Raw genomic sequence first — 27999 nt, 5'->3', positions numbered from 1 at the left:
TAGCTGCTTACCCGTCATCCTTGAACCAAGATTTATACAGGAACTGATTTTTGTATCCCTAACACTTATTGTTATTAACAACATAGTCAGACTCACTGTTTTTGCAGGATATCAAAGAGGTCAGGGATGTAATTGGCTTGAACGACTTTTTTTTTTCCCTTTCTTTTCCTTTTTTTTTTTTTCTTTTTCCCTTGGAAATCACAAGGTCATATATGAAATAATTTTTGGTGTAAGATCAAGAAAGCTGGAAAAGTTAGTGCCTATTATGCTATTCAGCATACCTTATTAATGAGCTATAGCAAAAGAAGCCATGCAAATGAGAACACAATTATTTACACTAGGTTTGCATCACTAGATGTAACCGCTACACCAACTTAAGAAGCACCCAGCTGCCTCTCCTCAGTCAGTGAATTCCCACCTGTGCTGTGGTTGTTCATGCAAATGTTTCAGCCTGCACCATAAATTACAGCAATAAAATTATCTGGGTGAAGTAGGTTTTTAAGTAGCTCTAAGGTTTTAGTTAGTTGGATAATTTTACTGATTTACACTGTGGCAATCACCGGCATGTGGCCGATTGAACTAGAAATGGGAACGAACGCAGAGCAGGGTGGAAGAGTTGGGTTCTTAAATTAACTTGGGCATAGTCTTGGTATGCCCAGGCCTGCCATTAATAACTCTTAGCACATGAACTAGCCATGTAACTTGCCTTTCATTGCTTCATCTGGTTTTCTATTTTATTGGTCCATGTAGCTCAGAGTGAAAAAAATGAGCAATTTGTCTCTAAATGCCATCGTTCACTGTACCATGACTTATGTATTGGAGTTAGTTATAATAGCCTGATGGCAAAAGTGGTAGGAAAAGCTGGGTGAGAAAGGTATAAAAACAGCAATGCTAACAGAAGGGGAGGAACTACTTCAGAAAAATAAGGTACTGTAAAAAGCTGAATCTCAAAAGGAGTCTAGACTGATTGTCTGGCAGGAAAAAGAGAAGGAAAAAAAAACACAAAATGTGAGATACAATAAAAAAACAATGATGGTAAAAGTAAAACAAAACCATTTTCTGACTTAAGATCAGTCATTTTATTGATTTTTAAAATAAAAGCTCTATTTTATTATGTGCGCCTGAATGTACCAGCCAAAACCTAAAAACACAAATGCTCATATAGCCTCAGGCAGCCCCCAGCCCCCTGGCCAATAACTCTTGTCTAGCTCATGCTGCAAGTGTAAGAGTGTGTACTCTTTTTGTAAGGTTGTTTATCAGTAAAATTCCAGAGAACTGGATAAAAAGGGTCAAGAATAAGCTGTTTTGGCTCTATATTAAACAAATCACTGAACCTATATTAAAAATCAATAAAGCTACAAAAAAATCAAGGAGAGAGTTTTGAAAAAGATGCAGTCTAAAGGCATGATTACTCTTTGTGTTTAGAAGTTGCATCTTAAATTATGTTTTACAGTAGCTTCTGAAATTTTGTTTTACCCTAAGATACCTTTGCTGCTAAGATATGTCTGATAAAGGAAATCCAGAGATAAAATCTCTTTTCGAACAAAGCTATGCTAAAGATCACAAAAGAAAAATAAAGAAAAAATGAATCTCTTAACGTGGTCATTTATTTATTTCTATGAACTGTATGTATCACTGCAATTTCACCAACCCAGGTCTGCTTAATGTTTTGACCAGTAAGTCTAGATCTGCACCGACTCAACCCTCTCATCATGAATTTGAGACCTGTGATTCCATAACACATGTTATTGAAAGAATATTGTCTGTAACCACCTGTTAATTAGGAAACATGGAGTTAGAGCTAACTGTTCTAGTGCCCCAGGACTGACTCCCATTTCCTGCCCTTCATTTTCATAGTAGTAGTCCTTTATGAGAGTTGCATGAATACCTACAAAATGGGCGGAGACAGTAAAATGTCCCTTTTTGCATTTTGAAGAGAGAGAATGCCGCTCAATCCAATCCAATGTGGCTATTCTGTTGACCACAGGGTCTCTGTATTTCATAAAATGGAAATTTCTGATTTTAATCATGTACTGCTTTTCAATTTTCAATGAGTCTTTTCAATTTACTTCTCTTGTATTTGTATGTGTCTTATGTTAGTGTTGAACTGCCTATGGTTTTTGAAGTGAATGGCAGAAAATCTGAATATCTTAATATTTCACTTCAGACTCTAAAACTTGTCTGCCTCACGCATTTCATAAAAATGCCATTTGAAAGTTAGCCCTTTGCTGAATGAAAACGTAACATATTCTAAGTGAAGAATATAATCTAACAATTGGGTTGATCAGCAATTTTCATATAATTAGTGCAAAAATAGGCATTTATTGGTGTTTTAGCTTAAAGACGAAAGTAATGTCTCCAGAGACTAGAGAATTTTTCTTAATTTGGAGTGGTCCTTGTAACTAAGTACTTACTAGGTTATTCCTCAAATGTACACAAACAATCAAAATAGCTGAAAACTCTGGAGTAGACTTGAGACATGATTCTGGATGACTCAGATTATTACTTGAAACCAGCTTTTTTTTTTTTTTTTTTGTCCCTGTTAAATACTATTGCTAATGCCCTGGACCACAGAGAAAGCTTGTTGTATTCAGCCGCCTTCCTGCCTTCAATGATCAGTGCACTGAGTGGCAAAAAGGTGCTCAGACACGATAATAAGCACAGAAAATCCTGCATGGAATTCTTATCAAAACAGATTGTGTATTTAAAAGCTGAGAGCCTTCCTCAACTCAGATGGACACTCTGTCTTCACATGGAAATGGAGTAGAGATCTCCATGGGTTTCTGCTAGAACTGGCAGAGGCCAGTAGACATCCCTGAAAGTAACCTTGCTGGTAGCAGAAACAACAGGTAAGTAAGAGATGTGGATGGAAGGGAAAAAAAGCTTCCTTCGGTTTCATGTATGTAGTAGTGTTTTTAGATGTAACTCAAGTGTCCTTGTTTAAGAAAAATTGAAGTGTTTCCTAGATAGCTCCTTAGACCTAAATTAAACTATGCTCTGCTCAGGGAACAAGTAAACTGATACACTTTCCTTAACCATAGGCCATTTTTCTTGGCAAACTGCCTTGGTTTTTAAGTGGCAAAACACTTGATAAGACTACTTAGTCTAGTAGTGCTTCAATAAAATTAACACATTAGTCAAATAAGGACAGACTGTTAGTCTGCCCACTGGCATTGCCAGTTGACTGCATCGGGCTGATCACTTCTTTTGCTTTTGCTGTTCTGCATTACAAGAGAAAGTTAGCATTTATAAAGTGATTGTTATGCCAGTTCCAAGGTGGTATCTCAAAAAGAGATGATTCTTCTGGTATTTATTTTGCTTATCTGGAGCAAGATGTCCCAGTAGAGCAACCTCTGGTAACGTTTTTATGAGTGTCAGTCAAGATGACTACTCCAACACAGTCTGGTCTCTTTGTCTCGCCATCCCCTTATTCCTTGAACTGCTATCATACCCCCACCAGGAATTTAGGTCAGCCAGGCTCATTTCAGGCAAAACAAACCGAGCAGCCTGCTTCAGTATCAGCCCCCACACTGTTAGCAGGGAACAGTGCTCCATTTCTCGCTGCGTGAGGAAGGCTCTCCAGCTTCTCTGCCTTGTGAGTCATCGCGGGGAAGGCTGGCATGAAAGGTTGCATGGATCCCACACCCACACACCTCCAACCACTGTTGTAAAGCCCTTCCATTAACAAAGACTGCATCAAAAGGACTAAACCTTCCCTCAGAGGATCAATTAGCAACCTTAAAATAGAATAAAGGAAGACAGAAGCCCTTGCAGAGCCCTTCTGCTAGTAGCTCTCCTTCTCAGAGAAAAATTCAGGAGTAAGCAAGTGCCTGATGGATGATGGAGAGCTTTCTGTCCTCGTTCCCCTTTTAACGCTTGTTTCAGTGTAATTACTGGAGTGTTACTTGTCGCAGCAATCCAGTTGCAGTTACATCAGCGTTTCTATTAACAATTTCTATTTCCAGGGCTTCTCAGCTTGGCTGTAAATACTTTCTGATGGAAACAGGTTGGCACACAAGGCCTTAGTCATGGCACAAAGTTCGAAATGATTTTTCTATGCAATTGTTCTATATCTCTATATTTCAGGAGTACACAATAAAAATACAAGCTTTGCTGATCCAATATACCAGTTTCTATGTCTATGAATTTCAATGAAGAGTTCAGATAAGAAAATTCAATCTAACCATTGGGTCTGCCAGCAAATATCTTATTATGCTTACCAATCAATTGGTAACGTCTTCAGAAATACTAGCATTCAGGTAAGTTAGCATGCAGCTGCCAATGAATACCAAAACCTTTCTGATAAGTACAGCAAAGGCAGCAGGCTTTGAGTACTGAAAATGCCCAACCTGTAATTCCTAATTTAGGAAAGTCTAAACAACTGAATCTAGGTCTTAATTAGACAGCATTGCCCAATGTGTCTTTAAAATTTCTTACGACATTATTTTTACCTTCTCTATATCATTGCCCTCCTACAAATGCCTTCAAATGTTAAGTTTCTCAAAAATGTTAAATGTATTTTCAACATACTTTCCTATCAGTAATTCGACACAAAGGACATAATGCTGAGATTTCATGAAATACCTTTGACTTGATCATATTTCATTATATAACATTTCCTAGAAGAGAAAAAATGATAAAAATGTCGTGGTTCAAAAAGTAGTTTGAATAAGTTGCAGATTTGTGTATGTTAAGCTGCCCTTATACAGCTTTGATTTGTGTGACCAGCACTTACTCAGCAGTTCAGTATAACTCTTATTGACCTTGGCAGCTGTCACATCTCTTGCTGGATTTTATGTCGCTAGAGGTGTCAACGTTCAGGGGAAAAGATGTGCAGAATATGCGTGGTTTTATTTGCAGGTGGGAACGAGGTAGAACCCAAACTACATTTCCAACAGCATTATTTCACAGATGACAGTCACAGGAGACCTGTGACCAACTTTAACCTTTTAATAGTATGCATAAATTAAGGCTACCAGAGAATACCAAGCTGCCAAATATAGAAGCCGTAGTTCTAGGGTCTTTGATTAGCATGTTCTTCTCTACCTGCCCTGTGACAAAAAGGAAAGCCAAAGGCTTTATGAAAGGTTTTTGAGAGTGGATACTCATAGACTTATCCTTCATTTACAAAGTGTTTTAACAAATGAGCAGATCTCCCCTCCAATGTGCAGGATAGATAACTAAAGCTTCCATTAGCTGCTAAATAACGGGAGAGAGAAGATGGAGCAGAACAGGCTCACATTCCTGTTTCCTTTCTTCTCTAAACAAATAGTGGATGCTTTGTGTCACCTACACCCCTCCCTTATGCAGGATGTGAAGAACTAAGTCTGAGACTGATCTTCTCCAAGGCAGTCTAGCTCATCCTGAATCCTTATCTGCATAATGGTTCTGCAATAAACAGATGCAGTTTATCAGTATTTGTAATATAAAAGGTGTTTTCTGAATATCTTGGATGTCGTCTTGATTTTTCAAGAGGAGTTTTTTTGAGTCTGAATGTCAAGTTTGGATGCTGTTGTACCTCAAAGTTTTCTTTGGGACTATACTTCTAGGTGGCATGCAAGATCCTCAGTGTCCACAGCCTGCTCTGAACTTTGCATGGTGAAAAGACTCTGGCCTTCCCAAGCTGAGCTCTGCAGGTTGTGCTCCTCTCCAATGCCTGGAGCTGTAACTACCCGACCTCACGCATTGACTCTTACTCCAGCCTGCAAGAGGCTTGCGCAAGGAAGACATTTTTGCTCATAGAAGGGCTTTATGGAGTACAAAGAATGATGGTCCTTGTGGCTTGGCAAAAGACAAAACAAAACAAAACAAAACAACAAAAAAAACGCTGTGAATCATTATACTCATCTCCATGTTTCTGGCAGTTTTGTCTGGAAGGTGTATCATATGCTTGCTGTCTACTATTAGAGCACTTCATTTGCAGACGAGGCTTTGTGTCAGAGAGCAGAGTGTGTAAATGAACGTTAGTAAAGGAATGAGCTACTTGAGATGCAAGACGCTGTACAGCTGAAACCTTGTGCTTATCCTGACTGTCTTTGGCTTCACTTACAAAACACTGGAGTAAATGAGCACAAAGCATCTAAGAGTTAAATTCCTTCATGAAAATCTCCAATATTGTAACCTCTGTTCCTTGCTCTTTTTTTTTTTTTCCTACCTTTATTTTTTTCCTGACATTTTTCATTCTGTTGATCAATCTGACCTGCCTGTTCATGTAACCCACTACTGGGCATGAAATATGCCTGAGAAATAGCTTGTGGATGTTGTCTGCAGATGTTGCCAAAGAAATGCCCTCAGCATCAGCCACCAGAGCATTGTGCCAGCTCCTGCTGTAACTCTCGGTGACAGATGCCACCTTTTTGGAATGGTCAAAGCAGTCTGTGACACTTTTGTTTTGACCTCGTATTGATTAGCTCTTTGTTCTTTTAAGGTTTTAGCAAATAACTATGCTAATCCAGATAAACTAAGTCACAACTGAAGGTCAGCATTAGCTAGATAGCAGCCTCCAGCTGCTTTCTGGTGGAGCTCAAAAGGCAACAGAAAGATTGTGTATGATTTTAGCATAGTTTTACGAGGGACTTATTTATTGACATTGTCCTCTGAATCTCATCTTCTTTGATGCTGACTTAGATCACTGCAGTTCATTGTGCTTGATTTCACAAATGATATTCAAATGCAGCAGTTCATTTAATTATGGATAAATTTAAAATTTAAAAGCTGTAGACTGATTTCAGTCTGTTACACCTAGCCATTTTTCTTGGATCCAGTGTTTAGGCAGTGTTTGTTAAGCAAGTACCCACGTAAGGGTGGGTGCATGTAAGCCCCTGTTTTCTACTAGATGGACAGAGCTTAATAGCTCTAACCTGCATTATCAGTCTGGTATATTTAATGGCAGATACTTTGATGGCAGAAATGGTGTAGTGGCTGTGCTGTGAGAAGAAACATCTGAACCCTGTCCCTGAAAGCCTGCTTCTGTCATATAAAGGTGAGAGCGGTAGAATTGGAGACTGATGTGGGGTTTTTGTACTATTTCATTGGAACTAAATTTTCATTGACCTTTGGCAGAAAAGTTTCTTTAACTACAACCTGGTCTTTTACTTCCTGGAGAGCTGGAGATCAGAGTTAATGAGTTATACTGAGGTGAGAAACCCTGGCGCCCTTTTCCTGGAAACATGCTACCCTTTCTCCTTAATGCTACAGGCTGGCTATTAGCAGAAGCTTACCAGGGCTACAGAAATGAAGAGCAAAGCAGTTCTCTCCATTTCTCTCTGTGGGGAAGGATTTTTGTCTAACCCTATTTTTTTTTTTAAAACACAAAGAAAAGTATTAAATCACATTTCCTAAGACCAATATATACAAGCTTACAAAAGCTGATAGGAGCAAAGTTAAAAGCAAGGAGAGAGTAAGCAGTAAGGAGTCGAAGTGCTGAATTCTTTCCGTTCCCCCATTTCCTTTTTCTCACTTAAATTGCCCTGGAAAGTTGACAGAAATTGCTTTCAATTTGGCTGGAAATGCTGTATTTAAGCCTGTGAATCCCGAAAAAGGCATTTCAGTGACTACGACTTGTCTTCTGCTCTGGGCCATCCACAATCCTTTCCATCTCCTCTTCCTTCCTGGCATTTTTAAGGGCTCCTCTTCGCATTGCTTTCTGCTTGGTGACGTAAAACATTGCCACCCAATGCAGGCAGCCAAGGGTGAGCTGCAAATACCCCCTCCTTGGGGCTGCAGCAGCTGGGCTCTCGCTCGGCCGTGGGGGGCAGACCTGCCTTCCAGTGCCTTTCACTCCTGCACAGAAAATTGAGCCGTGCTGGCAACTCAGGGCTGTGCAGCTGGATTTACTCACTGACTTCAGCTGCCTAGTTTTAGTTTATAAATTTAAATCCCGGCTTGGGCCACTTTTCTGCCTTTCTGCTCATCAAACCTACCTTCGCTGGTATCCTACCCTGATTCCTTGGATATTCAGGGCCATGAAAATCAAAGCAAAACAGAGTGGGAAATACTTTAAACCTTATGATACGGCTTGTTCTAAGACAAGGGCTTTTCCATTTAACGTTGTACAATGCTTTCTATCGAAGGCGTAGGCCAGACACTCAATCAGCAACGTCCACTCCAGCTGCTGAGTCAACAAAGTGTGCGGGCACAGGGCGGCTGTGTCATACTAAATAGTTTTCTGTGCAAATCCTTTCCTTCCTGAGTCTCTTTGTACCCCTGATCTTATTGATTTTATTGGCTGTGCTAATTTAGCAGTCCTTTGGGCTGATGATCATAATTATAACACACAGCACAGCCTGAGTAAACAGGTTCATTGCGGACCTAGCATTTTCAGCTGCCCAATGGCAAATAAGCATACTTTGGGCGAGTGGTGCTTCTTAAATGCCTCTCACTAGTTGCTACAAATCCTGAAGAGCTATTGCAGGGTTATGCAGAACAGGAGAGTTATTCTGTATTAAGCACCATATATTTTTGCATATCGCTCTAAAATTATTGGAAGGCTGATTTCTTTTGAAGCAGATGGACACTGACAGAATTCAAGATAATTTTTACTGTGCCAACCTAACTCCAGTCTTCTTATTTTTACTAATGAGGTAAATATTTATGCCCGATTTTTCTTTGACAGCTATCTTGGAGTAACTGTGTCATGCAGTTGGAGGAGTATGTTTTAAATTAAAAGACGTTTGTTTTAAAGTTCAGTGGTAAAATATAACTGCAGTGCAGAATGTTGCATATATTATAGACAGTAATCGGTAATAATTATAAAATTCTTTGCTAGAAAGTAGTGATGAAAGAACACTTAGATGAATGACAAATGAGCTGTTCAAAGTTCAGGTGATGTCAAAGGTAAGGCTGCATGGGCAAGGTTAATTCTCTTCCTTTGTGCACATGCAATGCAGGTATTAATGATCCCCCTCTGCTTGCACCTTGAGGTCTTTCTGCTGCAATCAGTGGTCAAACCTGGCACTCCCTATTATTTTATGTCTGCCCTTGAAGGAACAAACCCCAACATCATTAGTTGCACTTAGGGTTACAGCATGCTCAGAGGCAGGCATGCAGATTCTCCTCATACTGCAGCAGAAGCTGGACAATGTCCAGACGCCCTTATTTCCATCCTTACTTGCTCCTGTCCCAGTCACTCTTCTCTTAAATTAGCTGGAAGGTAGAATAAATAATTGTTTTGCAAACTAAATTCTGTGACTTTGAGGGATTTTGGTTTCCCCATTCTGGCGCCGTACTGCAGCCCTTTGTCCCCGAGCAGGAGGTGGCGGTGACGGGGGCACTCGCTGGGTGAAGCCCTTGCTCCTGGGCAGCTGAGCTGAGCACCAGGGGCTGCTGGTGGCTCCGGCAGGTGGCTGAGCTCAAGTTTTGATGATAAAACCCCTCCTGGGTCCAAGAATTTGAACTTTTAACACTCCTGATAAAGTCCACAGGGAATTTACAGAATTAGACAAAATTATCTCTGAAATTGTCCTTGTAATTTGTCTAGAAATAACATGCAGTCTGTTCTGAAGTAGGACAGGTACTTGAAGGCAAGCATTCAAGAAGAATTTCATGGTCCAAGATGTGTCTTTAGGATGCAGTGAGGAGGCGTGATCAGTGTAGGGAAACAACTGATGCGATCAGTTTTTAACAGCATATTTTTCTGTCAGTGTTATCCATGCGGCTCTTTGGATAAATACATTTAGTGGGAGTTCTGGGCATACAGTGATTCATCTGGCTAGAGCACTTAAACAAGTCTCAACAATTTGTTTTTACTTTAAACAGTGTTTAAACTCAGTCTTTCAAGTTGGTACAGATATTGTTTGTATGTTATTTAATCCCATGTGAAATTTCCTTCCAGTTTATTTCTAGCTATGATACCAAAATCAGGTTGCTGCCAAAACATCAAATACTGTTTTGTTCAGTATGGCTTTACTGGATGAAGATGATACTATATGGTAGGTCTGTTATGGTGGAAAGCCTTCCTTTCCTGTAGACAGATACTTAGTACCTGAACTAATAAGCTCACTTTACCAGGGAGATGCTTCAATGAAACAATGTTATTGCCCCCAGTGTGACTTTACATGTAAAGTGCTGAAGTGAAAAACTCTTTAGGAAAACATGACTATAAATAAATTACTGCTATTTCTAATGTTTTCTCTTGGAGTGCTCATAAGACAAACTTCAAGCTGAGAAAGTACATCCTGTTTTTGTTTTATTGGGATGCGACTTCTGAGTCTTTTGCCACTGCCAGAACCTGCAATTAGGTCGGAGTGATTTCCGACCTCCTTGGCCTTCACTTGATTTGTGGACTGTCATAGTACAGTCCGACATGTGACAAGCTGATTAACTATAAGGAATTTTTTGGGCCACAGGATGCTGCATATTTTCAAGTTAACCTTTTTACTAAGAACCTACTTTTGGGGTGATAGTCCTTGATTAATTATTAGCTCTTATTGATCACTACAGATATGAGAAGTCTAAGGTATAATCACATTTTTTTTCACCGACTAACTTGTCTTTGTGAGCTACTGCTTTGCAGAAGAAGAATCTGTGCAACCATGAGATATATAGGAGCAAAAGTATCAGAAGGAGAAAAGAAGTATTTCAAGGATTTCCTGCTGTGGCATTATCTACTTCTCTTTCTTCCACTGAGGAAGGCAGCAGCTGAATTTGCACTCTGTCAAAGAGCTGAGGAGTCAGACTCATTCATATGACCCACGACCATTTCCAGAACCATCTGAAAAGCACAAGGTGATTTTTCTTCTTTTTGCCCGGAGGACAGTCTGCATGCAGCCTAGTACAGATTTATTTATTTATTTATTTATTTTTGTGGAGAGTTTCTGAGAACAAGATACACTGTCTGTTTTTAGCCCTACCTTCTCTTTGCATCCCTCTAAGTTTCATTTGAGCAGTGCATGCTTAAGTCAGGAGGAGTACAGATGCTACCTGATACAAACTGGTGTTTGCTCTCCCCTGTCCTTGCTGCCTGGCACTACGTGTGCAGAATCATGCATGTTTTTAAGGGACAAGATGTGCCTGCTGGTTCTGCAGAGCTATTTATAAAATGGACACCAACAGGACAGTCGGCTTTATGAGGTTCAATGTTCAGGTCTGAGTGGCTACTTCTGGCACTGGCAAAAAGTGGTTTTCCCCCTACCCCCACCCCCTTTAATCTATACATTTCTAATAGCTTTTCTTTTCTATTACTTAATTTTTTGTGTGCATATAACTACACCAGTGCACTAGGCAAGCTTCTTGAGTGCTAGGTCCTTCAACGCTTGGCAGTTCAACTTTAAACTCTAGAGGAAATGCATGCATTGCAATGTTTTCACAGGAGGAAGAAAAGGTTCTGACTATTACAGCTGTCGTAGCTATTACTCTTTGCAGGGAAGTCTTCAGGTGCTGTTGAATACAGTACAAGGAAGAGAAGAACTCAGAGTTCATAAATCATAGAATCATTGAGGTTGGAAAAGCCCTCCAAAATCATCTGGTCCAACCACCCCTCTACCACCAATGTTGCCCACTAAACCACATCCCTAAGCACCAGGTCCAACCTTTCCTTGAACACTCCCAGGGACAGTGACTCCACCACCTCCCTGGGCAACCCGTCCCAATGCCTGACCGCTCTTTCTGAGAAGAAATGTCTCCTCATTTCCAACCTGAACCTTGCCTGGTATAACTTGAGGTCATTCCCTCTCGTCCTATCACTAGTTACCTGTGAGAAGAGGCTGAACCCCCAGCTCCCCACACCTTCCTTTCAGGTAGCTGTAGAGAGCAATGAGGTCTCCCCTGAGCCTCCTCTTCTGCAGACCAAACAACTCCAGTTCCCTCAGCCGCTCCTCATAGGACTTGTGTTCCAGGTCCTTCACCAGCTTCATAGCCCTTCTCTAGACATGCTCCAGCACCTCGATGTCCTTCTTGCAGTGAGGGGCCCAAAAACTGAACACAGTACTCTAGGTGTGGCCTCACCAGAGCTGAGTACAGGCGGACGATCACCTCCTGGTCCTGCTGGCTGCACTATTTCTAATACAGGCCAGGATGCCGTTGGCCTTCTTGGCCACCTGGGCACACTGTTATTGAGTTATTGATGTTCAGACCAATAAATGTCTGGCATCTATCACTTGAGAGGATGGTCACGTTTTACCTTCCAGGTATGTTGCAACTAAAAGCCTTGTGCAACCACTGCTAACAGAGCAGATATATGAGTCATGTTAGCTTCAAAGGTATCACTCACTAAGGAAATGCAATTTAGTGTAAGGCTGATAAATGTTATAATTATACCATAACTAGTCTCATCTTTTTGACACAGAAGTTGAAATTGCCTGTTCCTGTAACTATACGTTATTTCATAGTTTCATGTTAACAATTGTTTTGCCCCAAACTGAGGTGGTTTGACAAACACAGTGTAGGCAATCTAGAAATAAGCCCAATTTGAAAAGACATGGCTTGTGCATGTTAGTTAATTATCAGATGTCTTTTGCTTCATTATCACAAATAAGTATTTTAATAAATATTAAAATTGTGTTTTTATTTTTTCCACTGGATAACAGGTTACAGATACCAAATAGATCTATTTCCTATTAAATGAAGAGGAGTGAATCTTAGTATACAATGAGACTAGCGAGCAGCAGTGCTTATTTTTAGATTATGCCTTTAAAGCTAAACACTATCTTTAAGTCCAAGAGGAAGGTGCCATTTCGTTCATTACTTTTTTACACTTGATTTCTCTTGGCAGGTTAAGACAGCAACTTTACATGAAGTGGATGATTGGTTGGGATTTTGTGAATCCTGGTTTTCAGGTTATTTCACTTCTAATAAATCATTTATAGAAAAAGTGGTCTTCTAAAGTTGTCTCATTAGTCTTCATTTTTGTCTCCTTTTCTTGATTTCCTTTTAAGAAGACACTGCATGAAATAACTCTCATCCTTCTCTTCAAACTCATGGGTGCAGTTAACCCCTCAAAACAAGTGAATGACCACTGTTTGATCACTGCTGTGGTTAAGCATTTAGCTTTCACTATGAATCTAGCTGCAAAAGTCTTGTTTCTAAGTCTAGAGATCGGTTTCTGCCCCACTTTAAGGTCCCTTTCTGCCTACCTAGGTACTGAGGGAGTGGGTCGCTGGGTGTACAGAGGTCCTAGCCTGTGTTCTAGCTACTGCAGCCAGTTCTACAGTGATCCCAGGCTGTGAAATACTCGCTGGTGCTTGTCAGATCTGGAAATAATTTACTATGTCTGAGGTCTAAATGCCTTACCCCTTCCACTGTGGTTGTGAGTGCAAATCAAACTTTAAAGCTACCTTTGTTCTACTTTATCTCAGAAAAGGCAGTAGACTTCCAGGTACATCAGGGCCTTAGCCAGTGGGCTTGCCACTTACTACCCATGTATTTTTTTCATTCCTTTTGTTGCTAGAAATCAAATATTTAATCATTTACAAGAATTATTTTCAGATTTCTAGATGAATGAGAAGACATCAATCAAAATATGTGCACTTGCTGGCAATCATATGGACTTGATCTGCCTGCTAAGAGGAGCATGAATGAATTTAGATTAACATTTAACGACCCAGGAAAAAAAAAATCCTTTCTGGTACTCTGCAGATGAAACTGTTCTAGCGTCTGGGGATTAAGTTAAACTGAATAGCTTGTGAGTTCCTCTTTTCATTCCCACCTTGTTTCCCCTTGAGGATAAAATCTGCACCAGTCTCAGATTTTTGCTAAAACTTCAATCCATTTAAATCAGACTTTTTTTTTTTTTTTAGGAGTTAGGGAAGCACCAAGGTTCCTCTGATTTGTTTTCATTTGGGCTTGTGTAATTCTAGATGCAAAAGTAAAAAGTAAAAAGTTTTGAATTAGAGACTTTTGTATTATATCCAGAAATAATGTAAAGTGGAAAACAAAAGCTGAAAGTTGGTGACTTCTCTGATTCATCTGTATCAAAGTACAAAAGTGTAGTATCTCATTTGCTATTTCTATCTTACTCCCTGGACATGGTAAAGAGAGGCCAACTACCAGCAATAAACAGCTGCTTACAGGATTTCAAAGATGACCACTACGAAACACAGAATGGGGAGACTGCTCTAAAGATTGTCTGGCAATTGAGAATATTTGAAGGCACGAAAACAAGCTTCGAGCCCAGCTTTCAGCAACTGCTGGCAACCAGTGAGGGATACCTGAACTGTTAGACACAAAGGGAAATTTTTTCTCTGACTAAATCAATACCTCAAAACGTACAAAGCATTTTTTGATCTAGCCGAACACCCCACGAGTGACATTCTCTCTTCGGTGCTCACTGAAGATCTGGGGTAGGTTGAAGGGAGTCATGGAGGCATGCAGTCTCCCACCGAAAAAATCTGATGTATGCTAAAGAAGGTCATTACTTCTACAGAGCAGCTTGGGAAAATCCACCAAGTGGGTTTTCCTTTGGTAACTTTTAAGGGCAATGATTTTATTCCAGGTCTGAAATTCCTCAGCAGTTGCTGCTGAGATTTAATTATATGGTAAAGTTTCACTTGCTCATATTTGACTGAGATGTAGTATTGAACCTGTTGTACTCCAGTGATAGATAAAACTTTTTATAGCTTTGGCTTGAGCATAAAAGACTCATGGATGTTCCTTCTTTGAAATGCTGGGTTCAGATCCACTGCTGATAATCCAGCCAAGGACACAGTATCAGAGCTATGCTATGCCTTTCCTTGTCATGGAAGTGCACGTGGATTTGAATGCATTTATCTACTTGCTGTAAAGCAGACTGGCACCAGTAGCTTTGGTCAATCTCTTCAACTACTTTGCCTAATATATACAGCTGATTTTTGTTTAGAAACTACCTGAATGTGTGTTGCAAATGCCATTTAGCTCCGTTCCCAGTGTTATGCTACGTTAACGTAAATGTTATTTAGCAGGTTACCAATCAATATAGTACAGCACAAAAGGTGAATACATGTATCTTGTTGCCCCATTTCCTTACATCTGGTTAAAGTGTTTTTGTACCGTGTCTTCTATTAAATATTGTTTAAATCATCTTTCAGTTGAGTAAATTTTCCTTGTAATGAATTTTAGAAGGCTGTAGAGGGACTGCAGAAAGCTACTGCTTTGGCCTTCATTTCCCAGAATTGATCACAAAGGACTAAATGAAGTTTCTTGCATATGGTATGGCTTACCTACTTGTTTTGCAAAATAAAATCTTAACTTTGTAGAAGCTTCCTTCAAGACAAGCCACATTTTGCAGGGTGTTTCAATTATCAGCTACAGCTAAGAGGCACGTTAGGACTCTTCCACTCTTTTCTCTTACTTGGCCCAGCATTTTTATAAAAAGCAGCGACAATTCCAGTCATGAGGTACTGTGATCACCTACAGCGTAGACTCTAGAGATAGGTCAAGAAGATGGATGAGTCAGAATACACCACTGTCTGTATTATGAAAGCATTTTTGAAAGATGGGAGAGTGGGGCAAAGAAGTAGTGAGAAAAAATCTCTATCTGTTTGGAACTTTTGAAGGAAGTATAAATCTTTTTCATTTAGGGTAGTATCTGGTTGTATTTCCAGGTTTTTAACAAAACAGAGATGACTTATTGGATCAGACCCGTGGTCTGTCTAGTACTCTGTCTCTGATGGTGGCGATGGAGATGCTATTGAGAGAGGGCATGTGGGTCCTGCCCACCTATGTGCCTGTTCCTATCCTAATTCTCCAGAATTAAGGTTGTTGCAGCATGATTTTTAAGTGAAAGTAGATTATCCTAAAATACTTCAAGCAATGAAAAAGGATAAATCTGGTTTACTTTAATATTGCATTAATTTTTGCAAACACCCCCTTCCTCCAATTAAATAAAAACTATTCACATGAGAATTGTAAATACTAAGGTTTTGGGACGATCTGTGCCAAAGAGACAACTTTTTGCCTCTTACCATTCACAGTTAATGATCACTCACGGTCACTTGATTTAAGTATATCTTTGTATTAACTGCTGTCAGCCCAGGCTTTGTATTCTGAAAGCTATCATATCGTAAGTGACCATAGGTTGGGTGAACGCTATCACCTACAGGTGGGAGATACGAATTCTGATGGCTTTCAAGATGACGTTGAGAGCTTATAGCTCTAAACTAGGAGAAATGTGAGTTGTAGGTAGTTTTATGTTATTTTCAGTTGGCACTCGTTCAACTAGTGTATTACCATTAGTTGTCATTGAATTGCTGATCAATTCGTGTCCTTTTAAATTAATTTTGAATGTATGCCTACAGGCTGTAGAAGGCTTCCTGAAGTACAAATAAACAACAGGTATCCACAGAACTATTACACTAGGGAGCATAAATGGCTTAGTAAGAAAGCATTTATTTAATATTAAATATTTGTCTTAAGCTTCTTGCACTTTGTCTGTAACTCTAGCTGTTGTTGAAATGCTTATTTTTGTGTGGTAAGCAAGGAACAAGTATCTATGTGAAAGCTAAGGGGTGTGTGGAGAAGAGCTAGAGAGCTGTGAGTTAAAAATGAAGTTTGGGATAGGAAACAAATAGAGACGTTAATCATATCATGATAGCTGCTAGGTTTCTTTTTTTTTTTTCCTTTTTTTTTTTTTTTCTTTGAATCTGAATGGTTGGAAGAAAATGACATGATGACAGTTAATTATAACTAATCCTGCAGCACTTCAACACAGACTAATATAAAGTTCAGAGAGTTCCACCAGCAGTTCACTATATCCTTAGGAAGCAATGAAACTTTGCTTAAAATAGTTGTATTGTTTCTTGGCATCAAGAATAAAAACCCCACCACATCGCTTAGTAAATGCATCTCATATGGTTCTGAAAACCAAGGCTATAGTGAAAGAAGTGATAAGCTTTCAGCATATATATGTAGGCTTTAGGACTACAGAGCATCTTTTAAACATGTTTATTATTATTACTATTATTTTTTATAATGCAGAAATGTCACTCAAACATGAAAATTAGCAATTAGTAAGGAAAAGGTTTCATCTTCTGTTATATGCATCAAGAGAAGAAAAATAAATCACTACAGATCAGAAAAAGAAATATCTAGATGAGGATTTGGGGAGAAAAACATTTCTAAAGTTAGTAATTATGACCTCAGTCAGTTAGTAGTATTGAGACACATTACAGCACATGATTGTTGCCTTCAGAAAAGTTTGGATCTGTTATTCGCCGTGCTGCTGATGCTCCTGGATGTGCTGCACATGGTGGTTGTGTGAATTATAGGAGAGGGAGAATGTGCCAATTACTTGCTTCCCAGATTACCTGATTTGTCAAATGATGCTGATTTGGGGGCTTAAGAGGAGAAACGTGTGGTGGAGAACAGAGGAGCAAGTACACTGAACTAATTCCTAGATGTTGTTAGGAGGCTGCCACTACAAGTGTAGGGGCTGGAATATGTTTCTCTGAAAGGATGGCCTAGACAGAAAAGTAATCTGCGTAGTAAGCAAGCCTTCAGAACAAATGAACCTAATTGTAAGACAAATTCTCTATTACCCTTAAATAGAGAGGCGGAAGGAAGTGGGGGATGATTTTAAAATGTTTAAACCTTAAAAAAAAAAGGGAACAAAAATTGTTTCAAACTTGCTTTGTACCTGTTCTTGGACTCTTGTTTAGCTCTATTCTATATATAGCCCGCTTACGCAGATACGAACGATATTTGAATTGAATCCACACTATTGGGAACTGCTTAAATTTAATATCTTATTTTATATTCAAAAATGCAGAAAAGTGCAATTTTAGAAACTTATGAAAAGCTTGGTAAGTTGATGGAAAATTGTGTATAACTCTTTTATTGTGTTTGTGTGTGAATAGATAGGACATATCCTCAGACACCTATAAACAATTTGCAAGCAAACACAAGATGTGTGCAAACTCCAAAGAGGGCAGGGATGGCTGAGCACTGGGAGGGAGCCCCTGGAAAAGGAGGGAGAGCTGCTATAAAGGGAAGGCCATCAGCTGGGCTGAACATCCCTCTCTTCTTTGGGTCTTTAGGCGAAAGGTGGTGACTGCTTTTTGTGCAAGTCTTCTGGAAAATGTAAAGGAATATTCAGCTGTTGACTGAATTTCTATTATTTTTTTTCATCCTATTTCTGTTGTGGAATCTTAAATTCTTTTTTTTTTTTTTTCTTTTTGTCTTAAAAATTGCAGCCATCTACATTGTGAACACTTTCCTATTTCTTGTTGACAGGGAATTTAATAGTTCATTTAAATAGTAAATTTAGAAACATATTATGTAGTATTATTAAAGGTGGATTTTTTTTTTCATATATATGAAATAGCGCTAGAAATTCTTCTGTATAGAGCGACTGGCTGTGTAAAATATTCACAAGACAGAGCCAGCCAGGTTCAGTGCAGTGCACTACGAAGTGGAAGCTGTTCATTAGGAAGATGGCTGGGTCAAACCAAATTTCTGCATACGGCTGTCTACATTCAGGAACTTCTTCCCACCACTGACACACTTGGAAGTATGGTCCAAACTTTCAGAGGCTGAACATAAGTCATGACTGTCCTTGCCCGACACGTGCTTTTTTACCTGTGAAGCAGGTTTTTGTGTGCCACAGTCCATCTAGCAGGGGCACAGAGCAATCGATGTGCACTGACACCGGACCGGACCGTGACTCCAAGGCAGAAATTTCTGAGCGTTTATAGCGTGATGATCTGTCACAGGAACTGAGACTTCATCTCTTGCGTGGATGCTCCTGAAGTATGTGACAGGATTGAACCTCCTCGAGGAAAAACCCTTCTTGGGAATCTCCTGCAGTGATGCGTATCTGCAGAGCCCCAGAGGCGTGGCTAAGGATGACAGGCAATAACTAAAAGCATGATAAAAATAGCAAGTCAATTTAACATCGGTATCAGAATGGCATTATTGATTGCGCAGGGCAAACCCCTCCAACGTTTAATTAAAGCACTGGAACAGAAGCACTAAAAAGAGCAAAAAAGCCAAAAGCAAATCCAAAATTATAAGAAAATGGTGTGATTTTGAGTTTTCTGCTCCATAGCCATCAAAAGCTTTCAGACCTAATAATTACTCACTGGCCTGGAGCCCTCTTTATCTCTTCCTATCACCTTTGTTACCAACTAGTGTCTCAGAACACAAAAACCTTAATACTTGACAGGTTCCCCAGCAGCTAAATTATTGCCAGTTGCTACTTGCAGGGAAGCCCTTCTTTCTACGAGCAGAATCGCTGCTCGCTGCTCCTTCTGTAAAGCAAGACTCCAATCAGGAAAGGTTAATAGCTTGTGAAGTGCCTCCATTGAAGCTTTTCTTCTTTTGCATGGCAGGTGGAATTCTTGCCCTGTCATGGCTACTGAATAGGAGGCAGATGCATTGCTTTATGCCGCGCCGTCCTCGTGTTTTTCTTTAACTGGCATGCCATGATATTTACAAAAGACTTTCTCTTACACACCAACACAAGTACCGTATTTCCTTGAACATTAACAAGGATATCACATTTTTAAACTCCAGGGACTCTAGCCAAGAAGATAATTGGTCTTTTTCAGTGGTTCTGGTCTGTACTCCAATTTGTACTGATTATATATTTGATAAATATTCCCTCGTTTTCAACCCAGTATTGGCATCAAAAGTCTGATCCTGCCTTCTCAATTTCAAGATGATCTTGAAATTTGAACAGGATGAATCATTCTAGGGTTGGTGAAAACAAAAAAAGTCCTTGTACATGTAAAGTCTGTAGGAGAGCAGGTAGCGTTGTCTGACCTTCGTGTACCAGTGCTAATATAGCTGTGTTAGCAGAACTGCGGACAGAGGATCTGTCCCAAAAGGATCTAGAGTGCCAATAGCTAGTGCTCCTGTATGGTGGTTGAAGGGTTGTAGGATATGGGTTCTTGGGTCTAAATTACAACTTTGTAAGTATTTTGTAAGAACTGGTGATCTACACAAATCATCTCTTCCTGCATCTGTAGTGCTAAAAAATGTAAATGTTCAAACATTTTCCTCCCTCTTGAAAAAGTTAACTTGCACTTGGAAAGATTTTCAATGTGTAAAATGTTAAGGGACAGCTCTGGCCACAGGGCTGTTGTTTGTCATGGTTCTTGCTAGGTACAGAAAGCAGACCCCAGTCTTCCTCAAACACTTTGGTTGCTGATGTCTACAAAAGAAGAAGCTGGCCAAGACCTGGAGAAAATTTTCTGCTTTCACTCCCATTATTAGAAAAGCTCTTTGATTGCACGAGTTTGCTCTCCTCTGGTACAATGGTGTAATTGGCAACATCTATAACCCACTATGATACTGTACACAGTGGGAAGTGGGAAATGGAGGATGAGTGAGAGCAACTCTCCATACAGTGATTAGGGAGCCACCAGGGGATGCCATGGGGATTAAATCTCTACTAATATCTAGCTCTGACTTGCCACTTGCGCCTTCCAGCCAGCAGAACCACCCTCTGTACTTGTATCTTGAACAGGAGTGTATAATAAGTCATGTAAAGAGGAGTTGTGTGTCCTTTAGAAATCCCTTCCTACCACAGCACACAGAAGCAGGGTGGAGAAGAACAGCCTAGGAGGTACTATACTAAAGAGTGGGTGCTGGGTTTGGACTTAAATCAACATTAAGACTGGCTGAAGTATTCACCGAGGCGTACTCCAACTAGAGTCTTAATAAAGATAAATATCCTGCCTGCATGCGTTTCTTCTGTGTTACTAAAGAAGTCATCATCTAAGGGTATGTTCACAACAGGACTGCCATCAATTATGGCAGGTGTCTTGATAACTTCATAATTAAAAATAAATTATGTTTGGTCCTTAAATAGGAATAATATTAAACTGAATGCCTGTTTAATCTGTTAAGTCTGTCACAAAGAAATGACACCATGAGAAGTGTGAATGAATGATATCCCTTTTTTTTCCCCTCCCTGTTTCTAATTACACATGATGACACTTGCAGTGTCCCTTGTGAATGCACAGAATTGGTGCAGCACGGGAAATGCAAGCTTCCTTATGCTGCAGTCTGTTCATTAGCATCGATTTCTGAGGCACTGCCCCTACGGATGAGAGGATAATTTCTTTTTTCAGATTCTCATGATCCCAACTTATAATAGACTATTAAAAATAACTTCTAAACCTTGGTGTAAGTTCTGGAACAACGACAGATTCAAGAAACTCCTCGTAACCCACCTTTCCGCGGAGCATTAAAGCCCACACAGCCACACCTACTTGGTGCCTGTCCTGTATGTAACACTTGTTTAAAGCTGTGCCTTTAGACTGCAAATCCATTGTGGCAGGCATTCATTATCTGCTTGGCTTTCTTTTTTTTTTTTTCTGTGGAGCCATTGACTTCAGTATGAAAGCTGATGCTACTACAGTAAAAATGCCATATTTCATATATGGAAAAAGCTGTCATTTATTTGCAGTTATAGCATTCTGGTAAAGATTATATAGTTCAGATTTTTTTTTTTTTACTTTTTTCCCCCCTAAGTTAGATTTGTTTTTGTGATGCTGTGTAAAAGCACTGCTATCACCACACTAATGCAGTCTTCATTATAACAAAGGATAGAAACTGGATTAATTAATCTGACTAGGTTTGATCTGATCTGCACAGTCCCTTATATTAACTGTGGGCATAAAAATACATAACGAGTGATGGTGAAAAGTGTTCAGATATCCTGGAAATTCACCATTAATTATGATTACAAAAGTTTCACCCAAGATGCTTTTCCTGATCTTTTTTTCCTATCTTTCTCTTTTTTTAAAAATGGCCATCTGAAGAAAGAATAGCATTTAAGACCAATTTGAGTGACAAATCGTATTAAATGGTAAAGTGTGAGAAAATAAATCACAGGTGAACCCTAATTTTGACAGCTCTTCATCCACATTACTCAAGTAACTACTGTAAGATAACATAAAAATTCATATAATATTGTGGAAGACTTTCTAACAGATGCAGAATATATTGATAGGGACATTTTGTAACATAGTCTGATCACTTACCATTGATACTGTAGTGGAAGGCTTATATCCTGTATAATTTTGCTTTCAATTTTTGCTCCCTAAGAAGTAGACTAAACTTGTCGATGTGTTTTTATGCATGCTCTCCTCTTCATTTTTAAGTCTGGATTTCCATGTTTTGAAAATGTTCTCTATTCCTTCATAAGCTTAATTCCAGATGCTGTGCGGGCAGGTTGGTTCACATCCCCACGGTACAGAGAACAGAAAAAGACGGCTTCTTTACCCATCTTGCTGAAGATAGACCTGCCTGTAGTATGTGGCTTTATGCCCAGCTCTGCTGGAACTGGCTGTTGCGTAGCAAGGCTTGCCAAAATTATGCACAATAACAAGCTCCAATCTACATAACACCTGGCCTGTACAAACCAGGTCATTATGAACTTGATCCAAGCTGTCATTCAAGTGGCTTTGTTATTCTCTTCTTAGTCCAAGCCAGTCATCCATAAGCAAGAATTGGCTTAATGCTTCCCATACCCACAGTACTCGGGTACCAGTTTTCTTTCTCTGAGCCCCACAAAGCAGGCACACCCCGTGTAACAGGAGGACCAGAAACAGCAGAAACAAGAAGAAACAACAAGTGATCTGGGCTAAAGAAAAATAAAGCCAAGCAGGTTACTTTGAGTTCCAAGCTCTGCATTTGTGCTATATTTTTCTGTTAATGTTGCTTGTTCTTTTACTCCAACTCTACTCAAATGGAGAAAAGCAGGCTTGTTTAATGTATTTCCTACCTATTTACTCTGTGTTTATTTTCTACACATCTTTTAGATAATATATATTCCTCTGCAAAGATTTTGAGGAACGCTGAAGTTTCAAGGCAGAGTAGCAAAGCCCGAATGTGTGCAATGAATGGAGCGGGCCCTGAGCTTGCACACTGATGGCAAGCTTGCCCTCTGGCACTCACTGCTGGGACCGAGGGCAGGGCTCTCTGCCCCGAGACACCCCCAGAGAAAACCTTTTTTAAAGGAATCGCCTTCGAGGAAGCGTTTCTACTTTGGGAAGTGCAACTTTTCTCACGAAAACTAGTTTGAGGCATTCCTGACCCAGTCAATTGCATTTTCTGGTGGACTTTCCTTTCCCAGGAAAGACGCCCAATCATCGGTGAGAGAAACGGGCAGAACGGAGCTGGGGCAGGAAACTCGCATTTCAGTCTGGGATAACGACTGCATGCCCTGTGCTAAAATATCATCACATCTCTCTGCCTCCATCTCTATTCTACTGCTTATTATTTATTTCCTTTGTAGGAAGAACGCTTGCTTATTACACAGCACAATGAAGTTCTGGTTTCATTTGGCATCTGTGGATGCTACGGTAATATGAACAGTCAGCGCATAATGATTTTCTGATATGTAAAATTTATGTAAAGAGAAAATAAAACGAGAAGCGTGAGTGACAACTGTGTCACAAGAAACATTATATACATTATTCTCGTTGAATGGAAAACTTGCCGGGTGAGCTAATTTTCAGAGCCTGACTGGGTTATCCCTGGGGTGCAGTGTTAGTGCAGAGGTCGTGTGTTAGTCTTACAGGGCCCGACTGTCATTCATTAATAGTAGCTTCATGTCAGCGGAGTTATTTTTCACTCTCAGTAGTCATAATTAGTTTCACACTCTGCATAGTGTGAGAACAAACCTTCTGTAAGAGCGCAGAAATAAGAACTGTGTGAAAAGGTGGAATAAATATTGTAGTAATGGCAATGTGCGTACAGTCATTGGGTACTTGGTAAGCTGGATACGTGCATTAATTTTTCCTGAATAATCCCTTAATGTACTGACTGGGTGTAAAAAAAGCCGTGGCTGCACCGAATAATGCCTACTTGAATTTCTAAGCAGTGCCGATAAACTAAACTGAGAACATTCACTTTGTGTATTTAAAAAGTGATGGATTCAGTATCCACCCTTCCTCCTCTTCCTGCAATCAATAAATATTCCCTTCTTAATCGAGGCCGTCAGCCTGCTTGGTGATCTCGGGCACTAATTGAATTCCTGAAAACAGGAGATGACCCAGGGGGGCTTTGTGCAGGTGCAGGCGGTGCCTGTTGGAGCGCTGGGCGCAGCGGGGTGCGCTTGGTGAGAAGGGGTGGAAAAACGCAGGGTTGTGAGTTTGGGGCCATGGCAGCATACGGCCACAACGAATGGTGCCCCAGTTGGTAGGATCACCTCATAGCTAATAGGATGCGCGGAGAAGTTGGTCTGCTTTGACCTTAGATGCCTGAGGAGCATCCCCCTAAGGGTATCCCCAAAGGGTATCCAAGCTGCAAGCGTGCACCGTTGGCTCCTTGCTCTTGATGGAGGAACCTGCCCGGCACTGCGGAGCCTCTTGGGCCCCTTTCCTTTCCCCTCCCATGCCATGCCAAGCCATGCCATGCCATCTCCTCCCGTGCCACGCCATCCCCTCCCGTGCCACGCCATCCCGTCCCGTCCCATCTCGTTCCCTCTCGGCGCCGCTCGGCAGAGGGCGTCAGGCGGCTCCCGTTCGTCCTGCTGCCGGAGCCGGGAGCCGTGCCGGTGCGCTGGGCGGGCCGGGGGGCGGCTGCCGAGCCTCCTCCATCTTCGCTCCGCCCGCCCGAGGCAGCCCCTCCGCGCCGCGGGGCCGAGCGGCTCAGGGCGCCGCCCCGACCGCCCCGGGGGCTCGCCCGCGGCGCCGGCACCGCACAGCCGCCCCGCCGACAGGAGGTGCGGCCACCCTCCGGGCTGGGGAGGGGGTCTGCGGGGGGGGTCCCGGGCAGCCCCGGCTCAAATTCCCCGCTTTGGGCCCCCCGGGAGCCCGGCGGGATGGGGATGCTCCGCGGGGGGATGCGGGTACCCGGCCCCGGCGCGCCTCCCCTGCGCCCTGGGGTGCTGGGGGAGGTCCGCGGCGAGGTGTGAGTTAATGGGGATCGGTATTAGGGCAGCGGGCAGAGCCCGGCTGGGCTCCGGGAGGCGGCTGCTGCAAACTCTGGCTTTAAAGGGCTTTTAAAAGTAGCGCAGCGGCGGCTCGCGGAGCTGCCTCTCGCTCCTCTCTCTCTCTCTCTTTTTGGTTCTCTCCGTCGTGCAGGATGGCTGATAAAATCGTACTTTGTCAACCACCCAGCCCCGGTCACACCACTGAAATGTTTGACTTGTCTTTTCCCTCCGTTGGTTCTTCGGTCAGTGATTTTAAATAAGGTAATCTGCTGCTTCCTTAACCGTGAGCTACTGTAAGCGTTGATTCCTAATTTGTCATGCTTGTGTGTTTGTTTATCTTGTGCTTTGTTGTTCGCTCAAGGTCAAAGCATGTGGAGTTTCTTGGTGGGGAGCAGGTGAGGAGGAGGGCTAGCTGATCCTGCTCCTCTGCCGCTGCCCGCTCGGGCGGCTGGGGATGCTTTTGTGGGAGCTGGGGGTCACGGAGGTACTTGCTGACCCCCACCTCTAGCTCTTCTGTATAATTGTATGTTGTGTAATTTATCTAGCGAAAACGAAAAATTAGTGTTTTTTTGAAAAAAAAAGCACGTAGAGGATGTCTTTATTGTGTCGAGCAGGATAATGCACCTGTTAGAAACAGGTGCCACCGAAAGCGCGTGAGAAGGGACGTGGTGAGAAGGGGAACTTCTGTTTCTTGTGCCTTTTGCCACGCGGGTGCCCTGTGTGGGTGTTCAGCCTGCACTGTAAGATCTTCAAACTTTTTTAAAAAAAGTGGTAAACTAGCTTCTGAAAGGATTTCATTGGAGTTCAAGTAAGGTCGTGCCAAAGAGATGACTGAACCTAACCGTAACATAACTGGCTGTGCAGGGGTACTTCTCAGAGACATGTATATGGATACGTTGGCACGCGTGCGGTGTGTGCGGTGCTGCGCCCCGGGCTGGCTGGTTTGCGTGAGTGTGACCAGTTCAAAATGCACAACATCATGTCTTTGCAGGAGTAGGCTCTTGCTGTTAAGTGCTACGTTTCCCTAAGGGTGGGAGCGGAGGGTTTCTGTGCCTGCCTGTGCCTCACACGCTTGCTGAGGCAGTTTGAGAGCACTGTGGAAGTTACTGCTTTACCTGGTGTAACATCAACAGGAGGAGCATGAGCCTGCTGTAAGTCCTGACAGTTTTGCTACTTTGTTTGGAGGGACTGGGTACAGTTTCATGGCTAATTATTATTGTAAGTATTTAGTCACTTTTCTGTCACTTTTCTTAGCAAAGCTTTTTTTTTTTTTTTTTTTTTTTCTCTCCTGCAAAATCAGGGAAGAGCAGGAGATTTTACATTCTGCTTTTTAATTTTGCTTCTCTGAGGGGAAGCTATGCCTGGTCATCTTCATGCAATCGGAAAAGCAGATTTTTTTTTTTTCCTCTGTTTGCAACATTTAAAAGCATTTTCTGAAAAAATCAGAAATAAACACTGCTCATGAGTAAGCTTCTCTTCTGTTTTGCAACGATCGTGTTTCAGAGATCCCATTTCACTCTGGTAATGGAAGACCAGAAGAGCTGTTGAGCTCCATCTGTATGCATTAGGGTAGGTGGTTGATTTGTACCCTGGGGCCATATTATCTGCTATTTCATTACTTCTGGATCAGTAATGATATTCAGGAAAACTGTATTTGTTAGTGACTGCTTTCTAGGGACGTCTCTTCACTAGAAAGCTTTACTGATAAGGATCGCGCTGATGTGTGTTTGCTGACACGCTGCTCTGGTAGGAGGCACTCGTGCTGTTGCTTTTAACTGCTTCTTACAGCACAAAAGTTCTGGGGTTTGCTGGCAAAAAGTCTGGCTTTATGGGGATTCCCAGAGGTCTCCTTGCGCTTCAGTATAAATTTTTTTTTTCCCCAAAACCAGTTTTCAGTCTCTTACGTCTTGCCCTCAGAAACACTGCTATCAAACAGATCAGCAGCGCTCTCGTGCCTGCTTTAGACACTGCTCCTTCTGTGTGCGTGGAACAGCAGCCACTGTCACCGCGGCTGGTGACAGGAGAGCACGTGAGGAGGCTGAGCTGGAGCAGGTGAAACACGCCAGATGCTGCGGGCACCGCGTGCCAAGCTCGCCGCTGAATTACGGCACAGAGGTAGCGACACGAGAGGGGTCTTGGGGACTGGAGAAAACAGGTGGTGGCTGCACTTTGGCAGCTTTTGATTGCCCGTAGCTGTTGGTAGGTGGTCAGGGGGTCGTGCTGGAAGATGTGCTGTGATGTGAGTGGTCCTATCCAGGTGTCCAAGGCAACTAAGCTTGTCTGGCTGCACAGGCTGTAAGCGAAGAGTGGGATAAGAAAATAATAATAAAAAAATAAATAAATATGTTGAGTTGTCAGTGCTGTGCCGACAACATAAATGCCTGTCTGTTCTGCCTCTCTGCCCTGCAATGCTTCTTGCAGCCATCCACCATAACTTAAAGGGATTATGAAAGCTGAGCAACAGGGATGCTGTTGCCGATTAAAGAGGTGATGGAAATGCCTTCAGGCTGTTGTTCAGCGAGGTAAGTTCTCCATTCTCTGTTGCAGGTGTATGCTGTGCTTTATCGGTGTATGTGGTGCCGGGGGTCAATGCTATTGATAGGCCAGATGAGAGGAAAAGTGGAAGCCTGTCTGCTCAAGCTGCCTGATGCAGAGGCTGTTGTAGGAACTTGAGTTGTTTTGTAGCTGAGGGAGGCTGTCCAGCCAGGCTGCTGGGGAGCGTGTTTGAAAAGCACGTGTCTGGGTTATCAACAGCTAGGAACTTGCTTGAATCTCAGGGGTTTGTTTCAGTTCTGTGAGACAAAAGCATTGTTTTTGCAAAACTTAGCTTTACTGTTAGTAAACACAATAGACAGAAGATGAAAATTTCTCTTGTTCTGGCCACAGCTTGCAGGCTCCTGTGTAACCAGTACAGCTGAGGGGAGGGAGAGCCGCTGGGAATGCCTGGGAGTGAGAGCTGATGTGGTTTGCCTGTAAACCAGGAAAGTTTAGCAGCTACGGATGGGCTGTCTTGCCTCATTATAGTCGAGTTTCTTAGTACGAGAGATCTGACTTACTGGCCAAAACCCTCTGTGCCGTTGTGGCGCGGCATGTTCTGGGTCCTTCCACACCCTGAGCTTGCCCACATGTCCCTCCCGCTCTTCGCCTGAGCTTTGAAAAAATGTAATTTACTCCTGAGGTAGCATTTTAAATATTAGCGAGGT

At 41.7% G+C, this 27999-nt stretch overlaps 1 protein-coding gene across 4 annotated transcripts in view; it reads left to right on the top strand.

Annotated features, from left to right (window-relative positions):
• THSD7B (thrombospondin type 1 domain containing 7B) overlaps nucleotides 1-27999 on the top strand; it is a 454300-nt gene that overhangs the window by 111318 nt on the left and 314983 nt on the right. Inside the window, exon 1 of one of the 4 annotated variants that reach the window (XM_083841258.1) lies at nucleotides 24305-24586. The exons of 2 other annotated variants lie outside the window; for them this stretch is intronic. The gene's annotated coding sequence lies outside the window, so the exon portion shown is untranslated. Of the gene's footprint in view, nucleotides 1-24304; nucleotides 24587-25161; nucleotides 25281-27999 lie in introns of those variants that run through there. One more of the 4 variants, XM_083841256.1, reaches the window with a different exon arrangement.

Source organism: Anser anser (assembly GCF_964211835.1).
Source record: "Anser anser genome assembly, chromosome: 6".
Lineage (NCBI taxonomy): Eukaryota > Metazoa > Chordata > Aves > Anseriformes > Anatidae > Anser > Anser anser.
The sequence above is the reverse complement of the archived record's forward strand: the minus strand, read 5'-3'. Positions and strand labels throughout refer to the sequence as shown.